Raw genomic sequence first — 8,837 nt, 5'->3', positions numbered from 1 at the left:
CAAATCAATAAAAGTTGTAATTGACATTTTAATGATAACATGTCAAATAAAATATTCACCACTCACGAGATTGATTGAAAATTGGTCATAAATATTGAGATAGATATGTGTAATTTTTATTTATTTAATTTATTTTTTTTTTTTCCTGAAAAATACTATTTATAACCTCATAAAATTAGTCATTTCATCTATATGAACTACTAAAAAAATAAGAATTTAAATTTATAAAATTTCAAAATAAATTTTTAATTTTCAAAATATAAGTTTAATATTTAATTTTTTCAACGTTAATAAAATTTATAAAATCTATTTTAAATTAAATAATAAATAAAGTATAATTTTTATTATACTTTAAATTAAATAATACTAGTACTTATTCTTCTAATCTTATATTAAAAGAATAAAATAATATCTATGTTAAAAAACTAAAAATGTTAAATATTAAACTATTTTTTCAATATCCAATATAAATATTAAAAAAAAAATTCTTTTAATGTCATCCATAAATAAAATACTTTAATATCCACGTTAAATAACATAATTTTACATTTTTTAAAAATGAAATAAAATAATTGATAATAATAAAATTTTGATTTGTTTTTTGGTTTTTTTTGGTGGGAAGGAGTAGTGCTATTCTTTTGCTACTCAATATAAAGTTTACATAAAACATCTAAAATGATATTGATACTTCAACCTACTATAAAAAACATGTGATACTCTTTCCATTCTCAATATAGAATTAATGTGGTATTTCAAACAAAAATATTAATAACAAAAAAACATATTTCAATTTCCATATCTAATAACATATAACTTTATATATTAAGATATATGGAAACTAGAAGTAATTTTTTTTATATATATTTTTACTTTTTAACATGAATTAGATTTGTAATTTTTTCATATTTCACATCTCAATTTAAATAAAACATAAGAATATAAATATTAATTAATATTTAAATAAATGTCAATAAAAGATAATTTCCCTTAAAAATATACCAATCTAAAAAAATATATTTTAATGTATCAAAAATAAAATTCCCACTTTACATAAAATAATTCTTGTCAATCTAAAAAATATATTTTAATGTATCAAAAATAAAATTCCCACTTTACATAAAATAATTCTTGTCTGATAGGATATAAATTTCCCTTGAAAAATATACAAATCTAAAAAAATATATTTTAATGTATCAAAAATAAAATTCCCACTTTACATAAAATAATTCTCGTCTGCTAGGATATACATGTAAAGAAAAAATAATTCAAAATTAAAAAAAGATAATAATTATTATTTTTTATTCTTTATTTTTATATGTAAATTAAGTAAGACATCTCAATCAATGTTGCAGTAATAGTTATTGGGATATTATCAGCGAGGGCAAAAAATTCAAAAAAATCATAAAAATCGGGGAAAAATCATAACATACAAAAATATTCATTTTTTTTTTTTAATATCTAAAACATATACAACATAAAATAAATACATTGATACATAAATATGATAAAAGAACTAATATATAAGATGTTTAATACCATTTCTCGTGCTACATCACACATAACAATGAATCATGCCCTGAATAGTAAGTCCTGACTCATGACTCCCAACTCAGCCTCAAAATATCAACAAAAAATATAATGATGTATCTCATGAGTCATAATGTCATATACAATGAAATGAACCAAATAACTAAAGTCTAATACTACTGATTTCCTCTGCCCCTCTTGTGAGAAAATGCAATAGCTTTCCCTTTCCCTCTAGATGTAGATGCCGGTGGAGTTGGCAGTGGACTCTGCTGTGCTCTAGAAGCTGAAGAACTAGGAGCTATAGGAGGTAGACCACATCCTCTACTGGTGGCAGGGGTAGCCCGGGTAGGTGGTGTCACCTCCTCCTCTTGTTGCTCCACCTCCTCCTCATCCTCCTCCTCCCCCTCCACTACCTCCTACTCTAACCAATCATCGGCAGACTCCATGAGAGGCCTCTCGACCTCAACCCTCCATGCAGCAGTGGTGTCAATCCCATCCAATGAGATGGCCTCCATATCAGGTATCCTCTCAAGTTGCCTCACCCACAATCGAAGATTGTAGTAGACATAGAACATGTCATTAAGTCGCTGGGACTCCAACCTATACAAAGATCATGAAATAATAATTATAAAAAAAAATATATTGTTTAATGAATTCAAAAAATTATTTGGAAATTTGCAATATTTTAAGTGTTAACCTGTTGCGCTTCTTGTTTTGTATTTTTTCAAATACACTCTAGTTGCGCTCGCATCCTGAGGAGCTACATGTTTGGCTGAGGATTCGAATGACAAGCTTTTGCAGAAGGGGTACCCTGAAACCATACATTCTCCACCATGCATCTACAACAAAATTACAAATAAAATTTTAAATAAACATAAGAAAAAATGAAATTTGAAAGTTGAAGCACAGTATGAAGTTATGAACTTGAAGAGAATGAAATTTGAAACAAACTAAAAAATATCTAGCATTTTAGTCATTCTATCAGTCACAGCCATGTCAAAGCCAAATGTGCCACCTATCATCTTGTATGTCTCAATTTCTTTGGAGATTTCTGTACGTTTTGTTGGAGATCGCACCATCCTCTGAACACAAGTTAAGAATCCATCTATGATCTCAGCATCAAATATGAACCCACATGGGTAAGAAAATGTGGGGTTCAGGTAGATCCCTGCAGCATGAATGGGACGATGGAGTGTGTTGTTCCATCGTTCATCAATCACTTCCCATAGGAGGAGTTGTCTCTGAAACCCCTCATCTCCCTTATCATCATAGTAGGCCCGAATGGATTCTTTCGCCCTGTCCATGGTCTCATACAAATAGCCCATTGTGGGCTTCTCACCATCAACTAATAGAAGAACCTTTACCAAAGGTTCAGTAACGGTGCGCACCTCCTGCACCCCCGCCCAGAAATCTTCTTGGTATGAAACTAATATGCATATGGCCTCTCCCTCTAGTTTGCGGCTCATTGTCAAAGCATGCCACTCCTCTGAGATAAACATTCTCTTCACATCCCACATAGAATTCAAGAGAGATTGAAGAGATATGAAACTGGTGGAAAACCGTGTAATGGCGGGGCACACCAACTCTTTGTTGTTGGTGAATTTTCTCATCAAGCTAAGCACAAATGTATAATTACATATAAATTTTGTAATGCTTTTTGATGACTCAACAATATATTTGACAAAGGAAATTTTCCCTTTGTCCTCCAACATCAAATCAATATAATGCGCAGCACAAGGTGTCCAAAATAAAGTAGGATGCCTCTCCATAAGCATCCTGCCAGCAGCAACATAATTTGCAACATTGTCCGTTATGACTTGGACAACATGTTCTACACCCACCTCCAAAATAAACACATCCAACAAATCACATAAAGTTTTTGCATCTTTGATATGTGAAGATGCATCAATAGATTTCATAAACATTGTCCCCTTGGGACAACTAACCAAGAAGTTTATAAGGGTTCTCCCCTTTTGGTCGGTCCAACCATCTGACATCACAGTGCATCTTGTTTGTGCCCATGATGCCCTAAACTCCTCCAATCTTTTGGTGCAATCAACCTTTTCATTTTGAAGAATCTGACCTCTAAAGTCATCATAAGAAGGGATTTTGTACCCTGGGCCAACAATTGCAATAGCATCAACAGCAGGCTGGAAAAATGGATTATTCCTTGCAACGCTGAAAGGAATATCACTCCAAAGGAAAAATTTGGCCAACAACTTGTCAGCTTGTTCTTTCTCAGTTTTTTTAAGCATTGAAGTGATAGATGGTTGTGAACCAGGCGTGGTTCTAGGAACAAAAAATGATGAGGCAGCTACCGGGTTGGTTGTAGATATTGATGCTGAAGTAGAACCAGTGCCACTTCCTTGTTCACCTGAGCCTAACACAGCCTTTGTTAGTTGCTTCTTCATTTCTGCTTTGGCCTCTCTATTGTGCCCTAAATTTTCCAATGATCTCATGGCTTTTCGGATGATTGCAGGATTTGTATTTTTGCAAGGCCCCACATCAAATCCAGGGATTTGTGCAAGGTGATACTTCAATCTATAAATCCCCCTAGACATATGCTACCCACACAACTTGCAAGACAAGTTTATTCTATCAAACCTTCCATCAGGTTCACCAAATTCCCACAAAGGGTTCAATTTCCTTAGCATGTTTGTAACTTGGTTGAACTCTGGACTCTTGAGTTTTAAATTTGTAAGATGAAGTTTGAAGTTTGAACTTTTAAGTTGAATGGTGAACCTATGGCAAAATAAGGATTACAATTTACAAGTTACAAACTTACAATTTAGAAAAACTAAAAAAAAAATTACATACATAAGTAACATGACAAAGCACATGGAATTTTTGACAATTTAAGTTTTTAACAAACAAAAACCCCATCAAATCAATTCAAAAATATTTGATAACCCATTGAATTCTTTTGATAAACAATGGGTTATCCAGATTCCAAACCCAACAAAAAAACATAAAAAAAAAAACCAAACCAAAGTTACAAAACACAAAATTTTGGTGCCCATACCGGTTTGTTGGAGAAAATTCCTCTCCTCCTTAGCTCTCAATCCGTTTTTCTCCTCCAATCAGCTGATTCAGCTCCCAAACGACCAAGCTTTCTCTGCTAGGTCACTCCAAAACCACATCGTTGCTGCTGTCCGTCCAAATGATTTTCAAAAAATCATTTTTTTGGTCTTATAAAAGCGTTGTCCACTGGCCCAACAATAATTACACATCGAATCACGATTTTTTGGAAGTTATCGCGGTTATTTCAAAAAATCACGATTTTTTCGTAAAAAGAAAAAAAAACCATTTAATAATCATGCAATTTTATCGTTGAAATCTGGAAATCGCGATTTTCACATCACTAAATTCAATTATATATAGAGAGAAATATTTCTAATTTAGGATAATAAAAAGGTATTTAATTCATATAAAGTTTATTCAATAAAAGAACCCTTTATCTTTGAGTGGTCCCAATGAACATCTATAGGACATGCTTTAGGATTGTCTCATATTAAGTGAGATTGGTCCGGTGGTGGACACAAGGACTGATAGACGATTCAGTTTAAATAGATTTGGGACAGATTCACCGTAAGGTTTTTTGATGGGGAGACCTGTAATGGTTATTGTCAAAATGGAGCATATATGGTCTTGCACTCATGCGCCTTCTATCATTTTCACTGGAATGGTGGGAAGAGCACAAATACACATGAGGAGGCGCTTGCATTATGGGGTCTTCTACTCTGAGAAGTGACTCCATATCGAATTATTGATGGTGTTTGGAGATTCCAAAGTGGTTTTCTGGTATTGGACGGGGTACAAAAACAATTTTTTTTAGATTTTATAAGTTTTTAAAATAAATAAAAATGGATAAAGAAATTTAAGGTAATTATAGATTATTTAGAAGAGATAAATTTTGGACATATTTACAGAGAATAAGACAATATTATAGATATATTATCTAAAAAAGAGCCTCAAGAGACCACCTAGGACTCCAGGCATCTTCCAACTTCTTAGTATCCCTAGGCTTCCCATGAGATATGTAATTTTGTTATATAGTATATTTTTATATTGTTGTCTTTGTGATGGTTAGTATGCATAGGCTCCCATGAGAAATGTAATTTTGTTATATAGTATATTTTTATATTGTTGTTTTTGTGATGGAGCATATATGGTCTTGCATTCATGCGTGTTCTATCATTTTCACTCCAATGGTGGGAAGAGCACAAATACACATGAGGAGGCACTTGCACTATGGGGTCTTCTACTCTAAGAAGTGACTCCATATTGAATTATTGATGGTGTTTGGAGATTCCAAAGCGGTTTTCTGGTATTGGATGGGGTACAAAAGCAATTTTTTTTGGGATTTTATAAGTTTTTAAAATAAATAAAAGTGGATAAAAAGAATTTAATGTAATTATAGATTATTTAAAAGACATAAATTTTGGACATATTTACATAGAATAGGACAATATTATAGATGTATTATCTAAGAAAAAGCCTCAAGAGACCACTTAGGACTCTAGGCATCTTCCAACTTCTTAGTATCCCTAGTCTTCCCATGAGATATGTAATTTTGTTATATAGTATGTTTTTATATTGTTGTCTTTGTGATTTGTTATATATTATATTTTTATATTGTTGTTTTTGTGATGGTTGGTGCATATTAGGTATATTGGGTCAAACTGTTTATTATTTTAAGTTATAAAAACTATTTCTTGAATTTAATTATGCAGAAGTGAAATAGCACTTACCTGTAAATATTGTTTTACTTGTTAAAGTAGTTAGGATTGACAAATATTGTTTTACTTGTTAAAGTAGTTAGGATTGATAGTTACCTATCCCTAACTAGTTTCTTGAGGATTTATTCAAGAAAGATCAAGATGATAGAGGTATTTGAGATCAGGAGTGAAAGTTAGCAGGAAAGAAAAGGAAAAGGAAGAAAATTTGTGCTGAGATGTCAGACAGTTTTCTGTAGCTACGTCTGGTTTGGACCAGATAGATGTGAGAGAGTGGCTTCTAAAAAAAAGAAGGTTCCTTTATCCAGGGACAGCTCGGGGGGAGACTAGCTAACATAGTAGTCTCAAGGTTGGGAAGGTCTAGTTGCAGACCAAATCTGGAAGACAGGGGGAGACTAGCTAACATAGTAGTCTCAAGGTTGGGAAGGTCTAGTTGCAGACCAAATCTGGAAGACAGCGAGATCCAGATAAGTGAAATTTTCATATTAAATAGTTAGAGATCTGATATGTATATTTATATAATAAATCTATGTATGATATTTGTTAATAGATATTAGGGATAAAATGGTTAGCTCAGGGTATCTTGTATAGAATAGTTAATAGCAATCTTTATGTCTCTAGATGAGAAGTAGAATTACTTTTTTAATACCCAGAGAAATGCACACTCAAATATGGTAGAAAATGACCAAAGGAACTCACAGAGTCTAGATATAATGTTATGTAAACATCATAGCAATAGAACAAAAAAAACAAGAAGACGATAAATGCCAAGACCTCTATACATAATATATATATTCATACAAAGATCTAGTACGCACATGATCCTTTTATTAGGTAAAGGAAAGCCATGATCACCAGGGACAGAAGGAACGAATATAAATATATGAACAAATAATAAACATTCGTACCGTGTAAGAAGGGAAACATTTAGTAGTGCGGACATTCCGATGTTAACAGAGAAACTTAAGAACGAAATTAACTGAATTTATAGACTGTGAAAAATGAATTACAGGTATACATCCTTTATACCATACGTAACCAAAATTCCTCCCTTGCGGGCCAGGTCAGATAATAGTAACCTCTACCTAATAAACCACAGTTGCTCAACATTTTATAATTTCAACTTGAAAATATTTGAGCATTTCGACTTCTATCCTGACGGAAATAATGAAGCGATTACTGAAACAATACACTACCCAGAAGAGGTTTGTAGATAATTAAGAAATGGCAAAAACAAGAACTGTAAGCTGGAGTTTAAAACCCTCTTAACAACAATACGAGTCGGTCCCAAAATCTATTATCAAAGAAAGGAAAAAAATAGAGCTGGGCCGGGGTTTTGGTCCATCGTTAACCCTTTACACAATATACAAATCCATTTTGCCCTTAAAAACCGGCAATGCTTCTAATAGTAAGATATTCTAGATATATAAACAGATAAATTAACAATTCATGCAGTAAAGTCTTCCTTCTGGAGTCCAAAATCCTCCAACTAAGAAAACCCTTAACATAACATAATGGGCAAGGCACAAGTACCCGGTAAATGGGCTAAAACATCCATCACCGCGCTCAGAGGTCCGAGCAAAGACTTTTCCCGGCTTTTTGCCCAAACCTCTGTCACGTGTGAAACCCTTCGTTCCACCGGGGAGGAGTAACAAGGTTAAACCTCTGCGTGTAAAATCAAAGACTGAGCAATAAGTTGGTGAATAGAACTAGAATCGAACCATTTAAACATTACTTGGAATTGAACTGCATGTAGAAACCCTCCTCGCAACTGAACACGGAACCAGGAACCAGATTGCGCCTGCCAAAGGAAGCCATAGTCGAATAGGAAGCATTATTATGGTAAGGGTAAGCCAAATGGGAAACAAACAACCTCCTACAACAAAGGATGAACCTGTAGTTACCAGAGTACAGGGAAAACCCCTCTGCAAAGCGCGTTGTGCCTACTTCCGGGAGGAAGGAATGCGGAGGCGACGACACTACTCCAAAAGCATAAAACCCTGAGGTTCTCCTCCACCGTTCGATTTGACTCAACAATTGGGCACCATGGAGCCATTCCCAAGGTCGAAAATGAAGCAGTACCACGGAGAAAGACTCCAGAGGGGCCATAAATCCACACCCAGGGCGATCCAATAGCCTTAAAAGTTAATGCATAACTCCACACCTAGGGCGAACCAATAGCCTTAAAGTTAACGCAGCATAGGTGAAGGACTTGTGGCGAATTAATGTACAGCTCAATGACATGATCAAATTAAATATCTTAATTTAATCACAGTCGAAATTTCGAAATAGCTAAATAATTAATGTACAGCTCATTGACATGATAGAATTAAATATCTTGGTCTAAATTTACGAAATAGCTAAGTCATGGTTCGACGGTAAGCGGACTAATTGACTTGATTGAAATCCAACAATGTATATTCACTGTTTAGAAAATCTTCGGCAAAATCACATAATCAAACTATTGTCGACGCTTTTTAATGTATATTCACGTTAAAACGTTAGTGGTGATAAGTCTATGTTTTATGAGTTTGTAAAGAAAAAGCCACGGGACTTTATTATTCCCATGAAATG

The 8,837-nt window shown here is 33.6% G+C and overlaps 1 long non-coding RNA gene across 1 annotated transcript; it reads right to left on the bottom strand.

Moving 5' to 3' along the window:
• Positions 1-7,439: 7,439 nt before the first annotated feature.
• On the bottom strand, positions 7,440-8,447 carry LOC149139570 (uncharacterized). Its single transcript, XR_016264929.1, has 2 exons — positions 8,168-8,447; positions 7,440-8,064 (listed from the first exon to the last, which is right to left on the bottom strand). It is a non-coding gene; the product is annotated as an uncharacterized LOC149139570 (long non-coding RNA).
• Positions 8,448-8,837: the final 390 nt, after the last annotated feature.

This window comes from Pinus tabuliformis, chromosome X, assembly GCF_031772625.1.
Source record: "Pinus tabuliformis cultivar Carrire ecotype Pingquan chromosome X, CPIR1, whole genome shotgun sequence".
In the NCBI taxonomy this organism is placed as follows: domain Eukaryota; kingdom Viridiplantae; phylum Streptophyta; class Pinopsida; order Pinales; family Pinaceae; genus Pinus; species Pinus tabuliformis.
This window is presented reverse-complemented; position numbering and strand designations above follow the sequence as displayed.